Source organism: Varanus komodoensis, unplaced genomic scaffold (assembly GCF_004798865.1).
Source record: "Varanus komodoensis strain SLA01 unplaced genomic scaffold, ASM479886v1 scaffold1, whole genome shotgun sequence".
NCBI classification, from domain to species: domain Eukaryota; kingdom Metazoa; phylum Chordata; class Lepidosauria; order Squamata; family Varanidae; genus Varanus; species Varanus komodoensis.
In genome coordinates this window covers 17,513,263-17,533,578 of record NW_025335268.1, presented here as the reverse complement: position 1 = coordinate 17,533,578, position 20,316 = coordinate 17,513,263, and the positions used below count along the sequence as shown (strand labels likewise).

Genomic DNA, 20,316 nt, shown 5'->3' with positions numbered 1-20,316 from the left:
TCTCTTTTCTAAGTTCCCTCTTCCAAACTGTGTCTCATTTTAATAAATGTTGTTTATTTAAAGCATTTCTATCCCATCTTTATCTAAAATGGATCTCAAGGTGGATAACAAACCAGAAACATAACAGCACATTAAAATACAAATCAAATATATAAACTGATTAAAATAAAATTATTCCATTATATGTTAAATCAGTCAATCCTTAAAATACTAGATGAATAAAATGGTCTTGGCCTGGTGCTGAAATTAATAAAGCACTGGGGCCAGGCACACCTCTCTGGGGAGCAGGTTCTATAGCTGGGGTACTACCACAGAAAAGGCCTTTCCCCTTTTCTGCAAGTCCTGGTGAATAGTCTTGCAGCTCTGTTCTGTACCAACTGAAGTACCCAAACCGTCTTCAAGGGTAGCCCCACATGTAGCATGTTACAGTAGTCCATTTGGGAGGTTACCAGAACATGGATAACTGCTGCTTGGCTCTGCCCATCCAGGTAAGGACATATTTGATGGACTAGCTGAAGTTGATGGAAAGTGCTCCTCACCACAGCAGTCACCTGGGATTGCAGAGATAACTCTGGGTCAAGGAGCACTCCCAATGGCTGTTTTAAAAAGCTGTGTGTGAAACGAGTTGACTGAATTGGTACAGTATACAAAAGTATTTCAGAGTCTGAATGTAACCAACTGCTCATGTTTTCCATTGCTGTTTCCCTCAGAGCTGTTACTTACTTTTCTTAGGTTTCCATGTTGCCAACAAAAGGTTCCATTTTGCACCATGCAAGGTTTTCTTCAAAAGATCAGGATTTCCTCACCATGGAAGAAATTCAAATTTACTATGAAATTTGAATTTCCCCCCTTACCAAGCACTTACCAAGAGAGGAAGAGGCACTTAGTGAGAGGCACTGTGGCCTAGTGGTTAGAGTGTTGGATTGGGACTTGGAAGATTTGGGTTCTGGCCATCACAAAGCCATAAATTTACTGGGTGACTTTTGGTCAGTCACTCACTCTCAGCCTAACCTATCACAAAAAGAGGATAAAGGGAGTAAAGGAGAAAGAGGACTATACAGGCTTCCTTGGGTTCCTTGCAAAATGAAAAGGGGCAGGAAAGAAAATGCTGTGCTGGGAGTGCTGTTAATACTTTTAAAGGTGGTACTTCTATCAAACGTGGAACTCTTTGTATTATTGGCTAGAGAAATGGGACTTCGCATAGATTTAAATATGTTTTTAAGTTATCATAAATGGAAAGAGAAGGGTGTGGGGGCTGACCCAGCAGGCTCGATGTTTTTGATGATGGATGTTATTTGTAGTTTTCTTTTTGTCTTTTTAGGATTATAATTTCAAATAAAACTTATTTAATAAAAAAAGAATACTTTCATAGGTGGTGATGTGTGGTAGAATCCTTTGGACTGACTGTATTGCTTCAGACTGCTTCTTGTGAGGTAGCCACCTGTTGCTTTCTGAGGTAGCACATGCAATGCAAGCTTTCCCTCTTCTGACAAATGTTTCAGAAGGCATTTTTGCCTCCAACAGTGCAGTGCACGGGATATCCCTTTTTGCAAGCAAAAGATTTTGCAAAAGTGCTCTGTAATTAGCACTTCTAAAAACATTGTTAAATATCTTTTACTTTAAAAAAATTTCCTTGCAAGAAGAAGAAAACTGGGATATAAATGCAGTGTAATGATAACAGTCATTGTTGTCATCATCATATTGGTGCACAGAGCTGGAGGCAGGCTTGTATGGGGTCTGGGCTTGAGAGCAGCTGTGACCACCCTGTCCCCGTCATGTTCATAAACAGGGATAGGCACTAAAGCAGTAGGCAGGCTGGGATGATCATGGTAGCAGCCACTTCTGCTGTGTGTGTATGGATGAAGAAGAGCAGGACAAAGGGCACTGGCAGGGAGGTGTATGAGCAAAGGCTCTTCTCTCAATGCTTAGGCAAATATTGAAATGGGAGCAAGAGCAGTAGAGTAAACCCAAAAAGTGTTAGGTAAATTCACATGATTCTCTATTGTGAGCCCTGTGAGGAAGCCCATACTCATCAAGAGGCACAGAAGTAGTAGAGGCATTTCTTCCTAGCTGCCCACCTGTATGGTTGCTGTATTTCCTTAGCTAGCTGCTAATGCATATGAAGAGGACTGCCCAGGGGCCCTGGAGGCAAAACAGCCCAAAGGTAGCCTCTATGATAAAGTTGGCTGAAATAGATCTGATCAGGTTATTCAGTGTCTATTTTCGTGTCTGGTGTTAGGAGAAGGGGGAAAAAAGCACACCAGAGGCAGAAACAGCTGGTGTGTGGGGGAAAGAGTGCAGGCAACAATGGGTATAAGAAGGATGAGTCAGACCTGAGCCTATGGGGATCCCTCTGCAGAAGCCATAGATTGTCAGCTTTGTTTGCTGACAGGTCACTGCTAATGCCTCATAGATTTCTAACCATGCCAGTCATTGGTAATGGAACTGCTGCCACTTTGTTAGAATCACTTACTATGGCAATCATTATATTTTAGTGGTAGATTTATCCATCTGTAATATTTAAATTTTATTTAAATATGGTATAGAATGAAGTGGTATAGGATGGTATAGAATGAAGTATGTGCAAGTAGGAACTGGCATGGAAACATGAAAATAATATGTGAACATGGTCAGCTGTAATACCTTGTAATCTACATACAGTTAACCACGCTTAACCACATCACTTCTGAAACCTCCTTCAAGGTTTGAGGGGTTTGAATAATGTCATGTTTTGTAAGATAAGTTCTACGTTTGTGGAGAGATTTTACAAACTTTTGGTAAAAAAGTAGAAGAAACGTTAATTCAGTGGTCTTCCAATTATAGTACCAACTTCCACATTATAATTTACCATTAAAAACAAAAAAATAAAAACTATTCTTAAAGTAAAATCAGATGTTTCACACTTCTATTATTTTTCTTTATGAAACACTTTTCCTTAAGAGTAGTCAAAAAATCTAATAAAGTAAAAGAATTATACTTGTCGGGAATTCCTTGGATCTCAACTTGGCTTTAGGAGCTCTTAAGCAAACAGTGTCAGAAATCTGCATGGGCATATTTACAGGAATCAATGCCCCATCTGCAAAGGTATTTGCAGCATCAGTGATCTCTACTACTAGTGAATCAAATATGCGTTAGATAACAAAACATCAAACACTGTTTTAATTGGTTGATAAAAGAAAATGCAGTGATTGTTGCTTGTTTGAGAAGAATGTTCATTGGAAGCCAAAGCAAATGCTACACACGTTCCTTTAGAAAGTCTGGAAGTACTTAAGAGTTTCTCCCCTCTTCATCAGAGGTTGTATCTGTTTATGTGCCAGTGTTGTATTGGGTGATATTCATCAGTATAACAAGCTGTAAACTAAGGAACTATGTTGTTCAGTAATTATGTTAGGCAAGGTTTAGACATTAGGTATTTAAAAATGAATGAGATACAGGTCAACACCTGCTGAGCAGTTTGCAGAACATGTAAGGATGTGTCTGCTCACCTTGGAACTGACATTATTCTGGTATGAGAAATGTGCAGTCTGAATCAGAGGTCGTGGCTTACTTCACAGACAAAACATCAGTTCATTTCAGTCATAGTCAATCATGAAATATTGCTTTATTATTGGCTATATCATAGTGTTTGAAATAAAAGCCCTGAACAGAAAGCAGCAGATGTGCCACAAAACAGCTGGAGTCTGCAGGTGCATTCTAATCCTCACAGCCAGTGTGATTTGGCACTGCTGTGAAGCTCTTGATCATACTGAGGGAACTGTCACCATCCAGCAGGGAATGGGCTATGCATGCCCTTCCCTGAACTGCCTTGGTTATGTTGAAACAGATGGAGGGGAGCATGTGTGTGTGCATGGTTCTGTCTGCCTTTTGCAGAGCTGATTACTGGTGACAGTGCTCGGCTTGGTAATAGGTTGAATGCGTTGAAATTATGCCTATATCTTTTAGAGGCAGTCAAAGACTAGATGAAGTTATTTCCCTGCTTTCTTGAACCAGAGACATGAAGTTGCTCACGAGTATACCAGTGCATGCAGTGGATCTCATGACAGGCGCACAGCCAAATCCCCTAGGACAGTCCATCACTGCAAGCACTTGGGTCTGTCATATAGCTAGTATCTCCAAAGAGCAGCAGTTCATTAGAATCAACTGAAAAAAGAGCAGTGACAATTCATTAGAAGCAGCTGAAACAAGTGCTGGAGCTCTGTTGCTCCTGTTCCACTATACTACTGCTCATAGGTTAACCCAAAGAGCAGGCTACACACTATCCAATCCCAAGTTATACAAAGGTTATATAGCTACTATGGATTTAATTTAAGAAAAGTAGAATCTGTATGCACCACATAAAATAGTTAGGGCAGTGCTCTTTTGTTAATAAATTACACCGTTTAATAGGAATGTAAGAAAAGCTATGCTGGATCAGACCAATGGTTCTGAAGCAGCACTTGGTTCACATTGTGTCCAACCAGCTGCCCACAGAATCCCTTAAACCAGGCAGGTGCAAGACCTCCTCCTGCCCAAGCTCCTCAGCAACTGGCATGCTGCCTCCAGTAGGCCTGCCACCTCTAGTAATGGAGGTAACATGGCCAGAAAAGCCAGTAGTCACTTATAGCCTCCTCATCCATGAATGTGTGCAATTCCCTTTTAAAGGCATCCATATCGGTGGCCTTCACAGCTTTCCGTGGCAGCGAATTCCACAGTTTATGCACAGTGTGAAGAAACACTTCCTGGCTTCCAGCATTATGTGAGACAGATTAAAAATGGCTCCCTCTCCACTTTCTTCACACCATGCATAAGCACCTCTGTCATGTCTCCCCTCACATCCCTTTTTTCTAGGCTAAACAGTCTGGGTTGTTGGAGCCACTCCTCAGTGGGGGAGTTGTTCCAAACCTTTGATTGTTTTAGTTGTCCTTGAGTTCCAACTCATTTTTTTAGTAAAGTGACCAGAATTGTACACAGTATTCTAAATGTAGTCTCACCAAATATTTATATAAGGGGAGAAAGATCTTGACAGTTCTATTTTCTATTCCATTCCTAATCATGCCTAACACAGAGGTTGCCTTTTTTCAGAGCAGTTGTGCACTGGGCTGACATTTTTAGTGAGCTGTCTGTCACCAAAAAGAGATCCCTTTCTTGGTCAGTCACTGCTAGCTCAGATTCCCTCAGCTTATATTGAAGTTGGGATTTTTTTGCCCCAATATACATTACTTATATTAAACTGAATTTGCCATTTTGATGCCCATTCTTGCAGCTTGGAGAGATCCCTTTGGAGCTCCTTACAGACCTTTTTTGTTTTAATCACCTTATATGGCTTGATGTCATCAGCAAACTTTGCCACTTCATTGCCTGTTCCTAATTCCAGATGGTTGAAAAACACTGGTCCTAATACAGAATCCTGTGGGACTCCACTGATGACCTCTCTCTATCTGGAGAAATTGCCATTTATTTCCACTCTCTGTCTTCAGTTTAACTAGTTAATGATTCAGAAGAGGACCACCTTTTTAATTCCATGACTGCTAAATTTGCTCAGGAGCCATTTGTGAGGAACTTTGTCAAAAGCCTTTTGGAAGTCTGGGCAAATGTCTACCAGATCACTCTTTAAACAACTCTAGTAGATAATCAGAACTTTCCCTTGCAGCAAGCATGTTGATTCTTTTTCAGTACAGCTCATTTCTGTATGCGCTTGGTGATTCTATCTTCAATAATGCTTTCAAGCAATTTACCCAGATCCAGTCTATATTCAGAAAAAGATACTGATGGCTCAGTGCTATGAGCTCTGGCACTGAGGCATCATTAGAATCTTGGGAAATTGAGGTCACAGTACTTGCACAAAATGAAAGTACATAATCACCATTACTACTTTAATTAGCATGCCTCTTTCTCACATGAATGTTCTCCCAAAATAACTTACAAGCTAAAAACAGCAATGCAAAAGCAAAAACAAAACAACCACCCACACCATGTACCAAATGTATTTCATGAATGTAATAAATAATTTAATGCAGTATGTTTCAAAACCTAGTTGAAACCTAGTTGTTGAGTTGAGAGAACGGCCCCTGTTAACTGAAATTGGAACAGCTGCTGTCCATCAGCATACTCTTACAATCTGATTCAGAATGCCTGGAACACCTTTTTGGACAGCACAGAAAGCTGAAGGGGGAGTAGAGATAGAAAATCCTGTTGCCCTGGAAGCCTTTTGATAGTATGACATTGGACTTATGCCTTAATTTAGTCTGAATATAGTCTGAATATTACAACAATTTAATGATTGATATTTCCCATTTTGTAATTAATTTAGTCAGCCAGTAACCTCAGTAATGCATTAGCCAAAGTCAACCATACTGAAACATTTCAGTGCAGTCATGTGTTAACAAATAATATAACTAGCCCCTCAAATGTTCCAAAGGGAAGAAATAGCAAACAGTAAAAATGTGGTCTGTCACATTTCCCATGCCTCTCTTTCTGGTGCAGTTCTTAAATACTTAAATACTCCAGCAGCAACAGAAAGAGGATGATGGTTGTTCTCCAGTCCTTTTCCCCACCTTGTGCTCAGGAGGTTCCTATGTCTAATTTAGTCTATTGCCTTTCAGCAGCAAAACTTACTTATTTGTTATTTGTTTTTCGGTGCCAGGCCAAGACCTTTTTATTTAAACAATATTTTAATAATTGTTAATATTATTTATTGGTTTAAATTTTTTAGCCAGGATGAATCCATATTTTATATGAACTAATCTGAATGATTATTTATGATGTTGGAAGCTGTCCCGAGGGTTATGCAAATGGGACAGCATACAAAAAATTCCAAATAAATAAATAAATAAATAATACTCAGTGTCATCAACAAGAACTTCTGTTGGCACTACCTATGAGAAAAAGTCTTCACTGCATTGTATTTTTTATACTAACATTTGTATCTCCCCAGCTAATGTGGATATTGAGTTTCCTTGTAGTTCATAACCATTAAAAAGAAAATAATTTTTTTATTTGTATGCCTCCTTAATAGTTTAGATTCTCTGGGCAACTTACAGCATAAAATGAAATACAATATATTTAAACAGTACATATTAAATAAGTTGATTAGTTAGATAGCCACCATGAAAATTCAAATTGCCAACAGCCAGTAGATAGTGAGAGAACCTTTCTAAATGGGAATTGGCTGGGTCCAGAGAAAAACTTCACAGAAAGGGGTGGATAGAAGCTGACTTTTCTGGTCCTTTCCTCTCATCAGTCCACACATACACCCTGAAAAGCATTTCCTGAGAGGCTGTACTCCTCCACTGAATGGAAAAGTCTCTGGCAGGGAAGAAATGGGGATCCCATAGAATGGGATGATACCACCTTCTGTGAGTGGGAACTCCAGTTCTAAAACCTTTATGTGACTGCTTTAACATTGGAGTTGCAAGGGTGGCACAAAGCGATCGTGATGCTAATGGGTGGTTACAGACAAGTTCAATAGATAATAAATATGGGAATATGATTTTCAACTTTAATGTTGTGAAGGAAATCCTGGAGACCCTTAGACCTTGTGGATTAATAGGATATTACTTATTCTTCTTTGTCTTTGACTTCATCTTCGTTTTCTTCATCACCGCCACCTCTTCCTCCTCCTATAATGCAAGTCTATAAAAGCTTTTCCCAGGCCATTTGGACTGTGAAAGGAGGATTTACTCTTTGTGAGATTTCGTGCAAATGATAACACTACCAGTAATGGTTTCCAGTGAGATAGCTTAAGCTTTTCCTTAGGTGTTAGAAATAAATTAAGCCTGGGATCCTTCGGGATAGTTGTCTCCACATTTTTAACAATTTTTGCGACATACATCATGCTGGAAAAGCTTTAGAATCTATTACAAGTTCAAAGACTATGGTGTACAATAGCATTTTCTTTCTGGAAGTGTATAATTGCTGTATAAAAAGTTTATCTACCCTAATTCTTAAACACCTAAATGAATAACTTGGACATAACATATGCTCCTAAAATGTCTTATGAGAAAACTTTGAAATCTACAGGAAGCATTAATACAAATAAATAAACACTGGGGGGAAATCTGTTAAAATACGTGTTCAGCATTCAACCAATATTATGTTGGGATATGCAAAGTGTATTCTGTTATGGTAGATTGAGTTCCAATCCTTTGTATGTTGGAATGCCAAATGTACTGAGCTTCAAAATATAAAGCATCATGAAGAAATAACCTTCATATCATATAGATCTGATGCTTTGTCAGAACTGTCAAACCTTTTGAAAATGCAGTTTATGTAAACTAGGGATTTTTTCTTTTTTTAAAAAAAGGTGGTATTTTACAATTGTATAAGGTTTGAGGAATAGATATACAGTAATAAAGTACATTTTCCAGTCTGAATGCTGTAACCCTTCAAATCACCTTCATGCTGCTCCCCAGCTGCAGAACAGATTTTGGTCATTTCATTGCCACGTCTTAGAGTATAAGGAAGGAAGTATGGGAGGTGATCTGGGATAGCTGGGGTGCCAATCTCCTCCCTTCCTCATCCCTCGAAGAATGTCTTCTCCAAGCTTGTGGTTTTTTCCATGCTGGCTACAGGGACAGCAGAGGCTGCTCTGAGTTTTGAGGTTGGGGATGAAACTCCTAATAATCCTACTGCTGTTTAGATGCTATCTAACAGCCAAAGGATTGTGTCGCTCAGAGCTCAAGTACCAAAACACAATCCAGATTAAAACATTTTCCTTATTGAAACTATTTTAATAGTACAAAGGAGAATGGAAGGCAAATGGACCAACATATACTTCATCTGTTAAGGTGTTCTTTATCTTATTTATTTAAACTATTTCTAGGCAATATTTAAATTGCCTTTTCCAAAGTAATTTAAATAATAAAATCTCACCCAATGATAAAACAGCAACAATTCATAAAATCAACAAATACCAATAATAAAATGCCTTGGGCAGTACTAAAATCTAAAGTCTAATTACAACTAAAGACCCAGAACAATCCAATTAAACATATTCAGAGAAAGGCTGGAAAAAGCAGTCAAGTCTTCGGGGACTTCCTGAAAGCTTGTAGTGATGAGACTGATGAACCTCGGGTGGCAACTGCTTCCAGAGGTATATAGGACCACTATGAAGGTTTGTAGGACCACATCTACATTAGGAATGTATGAGAATTAAGTTTTGCTTGGAAAACGTGTGAGCATGCTGCATTCACAATTGTGCTTGGGGCTTTGAATGTAACAACGTATCTATCCAAAATATTAACAAATTGCTGGATATGTGCTTGCATTCAGTTTGCACTTTTCCCAGTTCCGCCTTTCACAGATTTCCCTGTAGGATGAATCAGCACCATTTTGATTTAGGGAAGAAATTTGTGCCAATTTCATGCTAGGATAACTGCACTAATTTCTTGTTTTCATAGAGTGAGAAGCAATTGCAAACACAAACAGGAATGAAACATAAACAGTGACAAGTTGTTTGGAGAATCCTAGCACTCCTGAATGTTACTCATTTTCCCATTCTTACCTCTTCTATGCTTGTCCACTTAACTACTGTGAAATGTAAGCAAATGGAAAAGGCCCTCTATTGTTAAAGTGTGAGCAGGGTGATATGGGTAAAGGGATTCCTTCAAATAGCTTAATCACAAACCATTTGAAAGTGTAGAGGTACAAACAGCCTTTAAATTGGAGTCAGAAATAGGGATGCTGAGATCAGTTTAGAATCCTGTTCTCTTTCACTCTCTGGACTTCTTTTCCACACTCAGACCAGCAGAGGAAGAAGTGAACTAAGCTGAGATCACATTCTCAGGAACTCTAGTGGTCTCTTTGCACAAAGTACATTAAAAACATACTTTTTGTTGCAAAGTACATGAAGTATGTATTTTTGTGCAAAATACAAAAATATGCAATTATTTCTGAAAACTACATATATTATGTCATTCTTTCTGCAGAGTACGCAAAGCTTGCAGGCCACATGTGTGGAAACAGAATTCTATTTGCACGGGGTAGACTTAGGGGGGAGAGGAAGCAGTCCAGAGTCCAAGGAGCTAAGCTGAAGAAATCTGATGGATTCCAGCCCCTAAACCACGTTCTTCATAAATCCTTACTCAGAAAAGCACTAGTAATGAATGCTGCTAGTATAGTACAGGTGCCATACAATAGAACCACATTGATCCTGCCAAAACTCTGGCACCTGGATTCTGAACCAGCTGACATTTTCACACTGGTTTCAAAGGCAGCATATCACAGTACTCCAGCCTGGAACTTACTGAAATATAGGAAACCAAGGTAAGATCCTGCGCTTCTCCTACAGTTCAAGTCTCATAAACATGTGCCTGGTATTTCAGGGAGAGAGCACTTCCATCTAAAACCAGTTGTGAATTTCCGTCTAGAGCAGTTAGTTTCTCTACCCACAGTACCTCAGTCTTGTCTGGATTAAATCAGCTTGTTCATCCTGATTTACTCCCAACCCACTTCCAGCCAGTGGATCAAAAGTTTCACAGGAAATGAGTGTCAGAGCTGAGTATTTTCTGTACTTTGGCCAAAATTTCTGGATGACATCCCCAAGTGTTTTCATTTAGAAGTTGCAAAGCATGAGCAAACCCAAATTGTAGCACCTCACAGTCTCATGACAATGAGACCATCAGCAGCACCTTTTGAGACTCTACTCTTCAAGGATGGACTGGAACCACTATAACTCCATACCTCCGAAGTCCAACTCAGATAGATGATCCAGAATGATATCAGGATATTTTAAAGCTTTCTAGTGCTCCTGTCTATTCTTCAGTGGTCATTTGTCTTTATTATTCTGGCTTTATTTGATTCTTCTGCATCCTAAATTGTCAAGAATTAATTACCTGTTGTTTAGTAGGGAATGTTGTTTATCATTTATACATCATCTCAAATAGATAATCAAAGCAGGATTTGCTATAATACATGCCTGGTTCTCGGGATGAAAATACTTTCCATCTGCAGAATATGATAAAAAGAAACTAGAAAATTCCAAGTCTCTGGTTGGGTCACAGAAACTCTAGTGAGTAAGTCTGAGAACATTTAGTACTATCCACTCAGACAATAAAACAAATCTTCAGATTTCAGCAACTGAGACATGTGAAGTAGATGAATCAAATCCAATGTGGCTCAAAGCCTGAAGTTTCATTGGAAGTAAATTTCAAATCTATGGCTGTGGCTTTACATTTTGCATGTTTTTCTATCAAACTCAAGTTTTACTTTTGAGTGACTATTTTGAACAGTTTTTTTCAGTCCAGCAGAAAGAGATGATGGCTGGGTTTGCATAATCAGAAAAGGAAAGAAGGCATGGTGGCTTTTTGTTCATGCCCCATGTATGCCAGTCAGGTGCTGGTTCCTGTATCATCAGAGTGGCCTGTAGGAACAGCTTCCAAACTATCCTGGAATCTTAGAACAAGCCATGCATTATGAAGTGGTTTGGAAACCACCTTGGCCCTCACCCTGTCTGAGCTGGACAATGTAGATCTGGACAATTTGGGGTCAGACTAGATGGTCTGGGAGACCCCTTCTGACTCGCTCTGTTTCTATGTTTCTGTGTAGCAACCTTTGCCTAGTCAGAGTAATTATGGAAATGAAGCAGTGTGCAACTGGTTCCGATGGGGTAAGGAAAAGAAGTCACAGTGACTTCTCCAATCATGCAACTGATGTCTGTCATGTATATACAAAATACAGAAGAAAGAACATGCAATTGAAGATTCAGTAAAACAAACAATATTAGGCAGTACAAAATACTCTATTAATGTTTGTGGATGCTGCAGTAAAGAAGCAGCACCCTACAATGTACCCAATTTTAAAAGAGGCCAGAATGTTAGTATCACAGATATATTCTTTGGTCTACCTTGTCAAAGAACACAAGTAGGTGCCAAGGCATTCACTCTAGTCCTTTACCACCACAGGATACATGCTATCCAAGGAATGCATTCTACACATGTTAACCAGTCATGATCATAATATAAATAGTCTTTCAGCCATGCTCCTTTATAGGTAGTATTTGTGATGGCTCTTAAATGTCATAATTTATTTCAGTGTTTGGACTAGGATTTTAGCAGGAGGAATCAGTTGGCCAGTTTCATCTTTGTATCAAAATGATTTAAAAGTTCTTGCTCCTATCATTTTGCTCATTCATCATTGCTCAACCAGTGCCTGCTATCTTCTCTTACAAAGTGTTCAGATTATGTGGTAGTTATTCACTATTTTTTTCTATCATTGCCTACTCACAAATACTCTGTGAATGCAGATGAGACTGTCTGTTCATTAACCTTTTGGTACATCCTTCCCCCAAATATGAGATGGATCCTCCATAACAGGATCCACAGCCTTGATTTTATAGGAATTCGGCAGGGCTGTCATGGATAGGACATTTTGGAAGACTTTCATTCATAGGATTGCCCTAAATCAGAGATGACTTGATGGCATATAACAAGAACAGCAACAACATACTGCCCATCTCTCATACACCCTACTGGCTATATTTTATCTTGACTTTGCTGGGTTCTTACAGGTAACCATAGTCAATTGTGGCTTATTTATTTATCCTGAATATTCAACCACTGATCATGAGTTTTCTGTCATGAGAACCCAGCTGGTTGGGATTATGAAGTACCCCACAGTTGGAATGGTTTCCACAAGGGCTGCTGCTTATCATATCTTAAATATGCTATGGTGAGCTGTGACTTGGCTTTGAAACAGCCCCATTATTTAGAAAGTAGTCCCCATATTTGTGGGTTTCTATATTTTTTAAGTATACCTGTGCTCTTGAAACTGAATAAGACCAATGGATTCCATGTACTGTAAGGTAAAAGATAACTCCCATTTCCCATCACTGAGCTTTCTTATAGAAGGTGGGAGCCAGTGTGAGTGTTGGATTTTGGCCTGGGAAAATCCAGTTTCTAGTTGCTATTCAGCCCATGACGCTTACTGGGTGACCTTGTGCCATACACTGATTCTCAGCCTAATATACCTCACAGACTTGTTATGAGGATAATCTTGAGGTATCTTTTTAGCATGTTTTAAAATGTTCCCATCAAATATGTTAGCCAAAATTACTTTAATGTTTGCAGATTCCTAGATAAACCACACAGATCCATTTTCCCATTACAAATTACCTCAAACTCACATCAGAGTACCAAATTGTTCTCTTGTTCAGTAGAAATCAGTGACAATAATTTAAGAAGTATCATAGTATCATACAATCATACAAGATCACACCAAAGAGGTGTCCAGTCCAGCATGCTGTTTCCACTGTGGCCAGTCAGACACCTCTTGGAAAACAGGGTCAGGACATGAATGCAGTAGTCTTGTTTTGCTATGCCCCAGCTACTAGTAGTGGAAGAGATACTGCCTCTGATACTGGAGGTAATATATAGACATCATAACTTGAAGCCGTTGATAGCTTTTGACTAATTCATTTTAAAGACTTAACAGTTGGCAGCAGTACAAAGTCAATACACTTTTGGTAGCAAATTCCAGAGCTTAAGTATGAACTTTGTGAAGAAACAGAAACAGCACAAATCAGAAGGAATCTCCCAGGCCATCTAGTCTGAACCCTGGCTCCAGCCACCTCCACTCAGTACATGCCTATCATGTGCATGTTGAAGTACACTTGGTCACCGGGTTAAGAATAAGTTCTGTTCCTGAGATCATCTTTAAGTCAAATCTGTATGTAAGTAGGATCGTGTATATAAGAAGAATATAAAACACTTAAGAAACACTTCCACATACATTAAAACAGCTTAAACATAATATAGAATTTTAATAATGATGATAATAATAAAGTAACTACGTGTGTGTGTGAGAGAGAGAGAGAGAATCTTATTTATGTGTGAGGTATACAATACAGTTCTGAAAACAGTTTAGATAAAAAGATAGAAAAATAGTAAAAAGATGATTAAAGGTTAACACTTCTTGAGATAACATGAAGCCTAACATTAATAGGATGATGATGGAGATGAGACTGGTGTTAAAGAGGATGCCCCTGGTGCTGGAGAGTCAAAGTTTGATTGTGCTGCTGGAGTGGGGGTGGTTACCACTAGAGCCCCAATGACTGACGGCATCCCATCTTTCTCTGATCACTTTATTATTTGCACTTTAGTTTCCATAGTGAGTGTTTTTCCTTTCTTAAATGCATCACCTGCACTTGTACTGGATTTATGTTTTGGAGGCATGATTACAAACAAAATGCAAAGTTACAGAAGGCAACACTAACTGATCTGAAACACATTGGCTTGGATACACTAGTCTTTCATGAGTATGAAAAGCTACTGCAGTTCTGCCACTGCCGCAGAACTAGTTCTGATTTTGCTGTTCTACACTTTTTTCTCCTCTTTCCTTTCTCCCTTCCTATTCTTCCCTTCCACCCTTTTCTCACTACCTGCGGGTGCCCACTTACCACCCACAGGTGCCGACTTGTTGCTTAAGGATGAGATAGGACTTCCAGGTATGCTCTTTCGTAAGTGGGACTTCCAGGTATGCTCTTTTAAGTTGTTCTTAAAGCTGATATTTGTAACTTGGGGACTGGGTGTACTTCCTTTTATTTGAAAGACTGGACATTTGGAGACTCAAAAGAGGAGTCGCTTTTCATCAACGGCACCTTCTCAAACTAGAGGAAGGTAACTAGTGGGGTGCCACAGGGTTCAGTCTGGGGCCCAGTGCTCTTCAACATTGTTATTAATGATTTAGTTGAGGAAATTCAAGGAACAATAATCAAATTTGCATATGATACACAATTGGGCGGAATAGTGAACACCCTAGAAGACAGCATGAAGATCCAGGGTGATCCTGATAAACTTGAATGCTGTGCTGAAAGCAACAGGATGAGATTCAGTGGGGGCAAGTGCCAAGTCCTCCACCTAGGAAAAAGAAACCAAATGCATCAATACAAGTTGGGGAATACATGGATCAAGAGAACTGAAAAAATAAAAAGGCCTTGGAGTAATTGTGGACAACAGGCTAAATATGAGCCAACAATGCAATGCAGCCACCAAAATGGCAAATGCTGTTTTGGGATGCTTTAATAAAAGTATTACTTCCACATCACGAGAGGTAGTAGTTCCCCTATACTCCTAGCTAGTCAGACACCATCTGAAATACTGTGTCCAGTTCTTGGCACAGAATATTCAAGTCAAGTTGCAATATTCCAGGTATAGGCTTGATATCATGAAAATTTTCCTTACTGTCAGAGCAATACGACAGTGGAACCAGTTGCCTAGAGAAGTCGTGGGCTCTTCCACACTGGAGACATTGAAAAAGATACTAGACAGTCATCTGAGTGGAATGGTGTAAACTGATGTCCTGCAACAGCAAGGTGTTGGACCCGTTGTCCTTCATGGCTCCTTCCAACTTTACTATTTTGCGATACTTTGATTTCTCTCCTATTTACAGAACATACAGTGTGGGTCTTTGAAGTACTGAAGGAGGTGTGTTCGAACATTTTCTATCAGGTTGTTTCTGCTGCCATGAATCCTCTTTCTCCAGTAAATGGCTTCCTGTACCTCTCTATGGATAGTAAAGCAATTAATACTCCTTTTCCACATAACTTCCCGAATGCTGCTGTTGCTCGAATCAACTTAATATACACACACCCAACTTCATTTCCCTTAAAAAAACAAAACAAAGCCAATGCACAAAAAGACTAGATAATAATGTTAGGCTAAACTGCAGGGTTTGCATGTTCAATTCTTGCTCAGCAGTTCCTTCCTTCATTCATATAGGTTTAACAACACTGAGCTATTTTGAATGGCTGGTGTAATCTGTGGTGTCTCAGCCACAGTTCCCCCAGGGGAGTTTTCCCCCCTTTTGCTTCTACCTTTTTTTGGTTTGACAAACTTCTTGGCCAATCAGAGCTGCACTAAAATCAAGATTTCTCCATTGATTTTTATGGAGTCACTTCTCTTGCAGGGAAGACCTCCTCCACAAAGGACAGAAATAAGCCAGGAAGTCCCATGTCACTTCTAATCTTCATTCTTTCCGTCTAGTTTGTTGCTAGCATTGCTTCTTAAATGTAAGCCATGGCTGTGACTTCACCTATTGGCTAAAACCACCGAAAGGGAGGAATGGGCCTGTTTCGTACAAAACACTTAGGCAGAATAGGGCCTGCACATTTTGCCCTTTTTCACTGATTGCACAAAAGCTAGAGACTTTCTTCTGCCTTCCAATGAAGACTGAAAATCTAGACCAGCTATTGATACAAAGAGGAACTAGACTGATTGGCTCAAATCCAGGTAAACCCCAGCCAAAAGGGCAATATGACACTCCTAATTTAAATGTACTCTTTCTTGCTTTGGGTTTTTCAGATGTTCTAATGTATCAACATTTTGTTCAAATTAGGCTGCATTTTTTCCTCAGTGACTGGCATAATTTATTTTGAATAGGCATGAAGCCAGTCCTTTTCGTAGATGCTTTTTTGCCAAAAGTCAGTCACACTGATTACTGTTTTTAAAATGCTACAGACTTGTACCCAGGGAAAATCTGGGAGCATCTGATACTGTTGCACTGGTGAAATCTAATGGATGAGGATCTAAACCATTCCTTGGATGGGTGACCACTTAGCTCATGATACAATTGTTTAGGAATCCCATACTTCCTTGCAGGCTTTCCTTATTGTCTATTTTGTAATTGTTTGAAATTCCAAATGCCTCACCTGGTCTTTCATACTGAGAGTATTAATGCATAGGAAATTTTCATGTTAAATCCATACATCTTGGGAGATTCTGTGTGTATTCTACTGCAAATCAGAGTCTTTGTTGTGATAAATGCTGTTGATAAAAGTGCCTGTATTTTAGAGACAGCTTTGAAGTCGTTTAAGAATGTGTGCCTTCAAAGAACATATGTCTGACCCAAAACTATTCCTGGGCATACACTGTAATGTTCATCATTTTTTATTTAATCCATGCCATAATTATCAAGGCATATTGTTCAAACTCTGTAATTTGATCAGACATACATACTGAAAATCACTGTGTAAAAACATTGGTGGTACATTGTTAATAGGGACAACCTTGTTTTCATGTCATTTGAGTTAACTTACAATAGTAAAGTTTTAACTGCTAGTTATTAACATGGGTAATCAATAGCTGATATGCACAGATACTGTCTTCGATATCTCAAGATTCCTTTTGTATCAGCCCATTATTGTAAGCTGTCCTGAGTTCTTGTATAATAGGACAGCATACAAAAGCTTTTAATTAATAAATAATAAATTTCTGAGCACAAACATCATATTCACTCTATTCATTAGTTCATCTTCAGCACTTCCAAGTGAACATTCCCAGTCAATTACATTCTTGGTTATCAGATCATTTGGAAAGCATTGTGTTTGCATGCCATTTTCCTGGGAAGTCAATCCTATTGAATTAAGTGGCTCTTAACCCATGTAAATCTGTGTAGGATTGCAGCTTAAAAGATTTCTTTTTTAAAGGTGCATTCATGTAGTTTATTGTTTGTAGTTTACTCTAACACCTCACCAAGTATAGCATTCTTCAGCCTGGTGTCCTGTACATGCTCCCATCAGACCCAATAATCAAAGATAACGGGGGTTATAATAGAAAATACCTGAGGACACCATGTTGGAGAAGGGTTAGTGATTGGGAGGTTCTCATTAGTGAATAATGGACCAAAAAAGGTCAGGGGCCTTCCTACCACTAGTAAACACCAAAGCATCTCTGCTCTGGGGCAGTTGAGCTTGACTGGAGTATGTGGATTGCTGTGTCCCCTGTTTATGGTGGATGAACTGGCCCACCCATAATTCAGTAATAGTGATAATGGTGACACAGCTGTTGGTGTACTTCTTTGTATTAATATTCAGCCAGGTGAACAACTGTTGGCAATGGAGAATAGCTGTAAAGTTGGTAGGTACTTTTAACAGTGGGTAGACCATAGGTATTTTATTTATTCATTTTGCATATCTGTAAGTGTCTGTATTACTGTTTCCAGGATGGCTTACAACTAAATTAAAAACAAATTAAAACCTAAAACAAAATAAAATCAAGTAACAAGTAAAATGAAGTAAAGTAGCTGAATGACTGTTTGTCAAAATACTATTTATGCTTCTCTTCATTTCCTAATAATCCCTAGAACAGATGAATTCAGTGACCTTACTGTAAAATCCTACAATTTTTTCCTGGGTAATACTTAAAAAATATTTTATTGCCTCAGTTGTTTTTCATATTATTCACATTTGTTGAATTTCATGTTCCCAGTTACATAGCATGCAGTGATGCTTCTGGAAGTCTTCCCCAACTGTCTGGGATTTTATCGTCCTGAACAATTTTGTATCAGTAGTAAATTTGCCTTCTTTATCACACACCATTGACTTCAGATTGTTATGAATGTGTTAAATGGCACCAGTTTTTATGCATAGCCTTAAGATACACTCCTATTTACTTCTAGTATGAACACTGTCTTTCTACCCTTTTTGTTTTATATTTTACAATGAAATACATACATTTGTACTCAGAAGTAAGTCTAATTGATGTGTGCATAGGATTACAGCCTCAGTCAGTTACTAATCCATAAGAGGTTCTGATGGCCTATTTAGCTCATTATTTTGAAATGTTAGGAACCATTAGTGTAAACTTTTGAATGTTTTCAGTTTCCACTGGATCAAAAATAATGTTTTTTCAGGAATTTTTGTTTTTAAAACAATATATGATCAATATTGAATTTCTAACTGATTTTGTTTATTCCATTTTGTCCGACTGCTCCTGACTTTTTAAAAGCAAGAACAGTATGCCTTTCAAGCACTGCTGAAATGATTTATCATTTGCATTGGAAGCTTAAGGAACATTGTACATTCATAATAATCAAATTAGGAAAGTTGAATATTTTTACCATCATACCTGATATTTGAAGTTGGAAAGTTTGAGATTTTGAAAACATTATCAGGGGGTGGGGGGTGGGCAGGGGTGGTTATTGTAATAACACTGTAATAACATCCAAAATTTGTGGCTAGTAAGTTCATATTCCTTAGTGGAAAACTCCAAGTAGATCCTTTTTAATGTCTGTGTTGTGCATTTGTGGTTGTGAATTCAAAATCAAATTTTAAGCTTTTAAGTTTTGTCTCTGGCAAGTTATCCAAATAGAGGAAAGGGTGTGTTTCTCTTTGCAGTTCCAGAACAGAGCAATAAACAGAGAATAAACTTGGCAGTGAGATGAGTAACTAGAAACATTTTAATATAAAATGCAATATACAGACTGACAGGGAAGAAAATAAGATAGCACTGTTTTTTCCTTATGAGAGCAATTAAGGAGAGAAATTGTATATACTTTTAAAAGGAAATATTTGGGTTACTACATTAATGAAGAATAAACAAATTGGAAATGAACTTTCTACTTTGCTTCATTTCAAATGTTACAAGAGAAAAAGTAATTGAATAGAATCCATTTAGGCCTTCCTCTGCTTTCATTGGCCGTGAGAAAATACCTAGCCCATATGGAGATGAGTATAACAGCCCATGGTAAATCAATCACATGCATATGCTCCTGTGATGCTGTGAATTCAGCCTTGGTCAGAACCTTGCTAATGATACAATTATTCATACTAGTGTGATCCTTTGTCTCCCCCCTTCTTATAGACATATTTATGGAAACAGGGTTTTCCAGTGGACATAGCCATAACAAGCCAAATGGGAGTACCCATGATTAGATTTATAGCTCAGATTCTTGAATATTAGAATCATGAAACGAGAGCAATAATTATCACACCATGATATGATTATGCATCGTGACAGGCCACCATCAGAAAGAGTGCTGTATTAGATGGATCTTTGTCTGATGTCATCTAGAAAGATAATTCTTCTGATCTTCCAGTAATCTGGAAAAATGGGAGTGATATTAAATAAAGTGTTGTGTGAACCATTATTCATTGATTTCAACAGATACAGATGGAGAGAGTGATGCTGCAAGTGGTCCTTTCTAACACCTGTTCCTGTGTACAGAGGGCCACTGTCCATATTAATTACAAATCCTGGCCTGATTATTTTCCCACAGCTTATTTATCCTGCAGATTAGGAGGGTTTCTTTTCCTCCCCAAACCAGGATAGTATTCTTTCCCATCATAGTTGTTTTTGTAGGCATTAAACCTGTTCCAGAATTTTGCTCCAGAATCCTTGGAAGCTGACTAGTTTGTTACTACTTGTGAACTTTCATCTAGACACTTGATCTTAGCCAAAAGGCCAAGAAGCTTTCCATCAAAAGGTCTGCTATTCCTTTCTCTATGCAGGACAGAATTTGCGATTTCTGTCAGTTGCTTATGTTCGATTTTAACCAGTGAGCTCAGTGCAAACTGCCAAAATTAGTTTCTTCCATGCCATTATAATTGTAACAATTGTGGTGGCA

General features: G+C 38.6%; 1 protein-coding gene across 13 annotated transcripts in view; it reads left to right on the top strand.

Annotated features, from left to right (window-relative positions):
* Positions 1-20,316, top strand: part of LTBP1 (latent transforming growth factor beta binding protein 1) — a 242,920-nt gene that overhangs the window by 98,247 nt on the left and 124,357 nt on the right. The gene's annotated exons all lie outside the window — the stretch shown is intronic.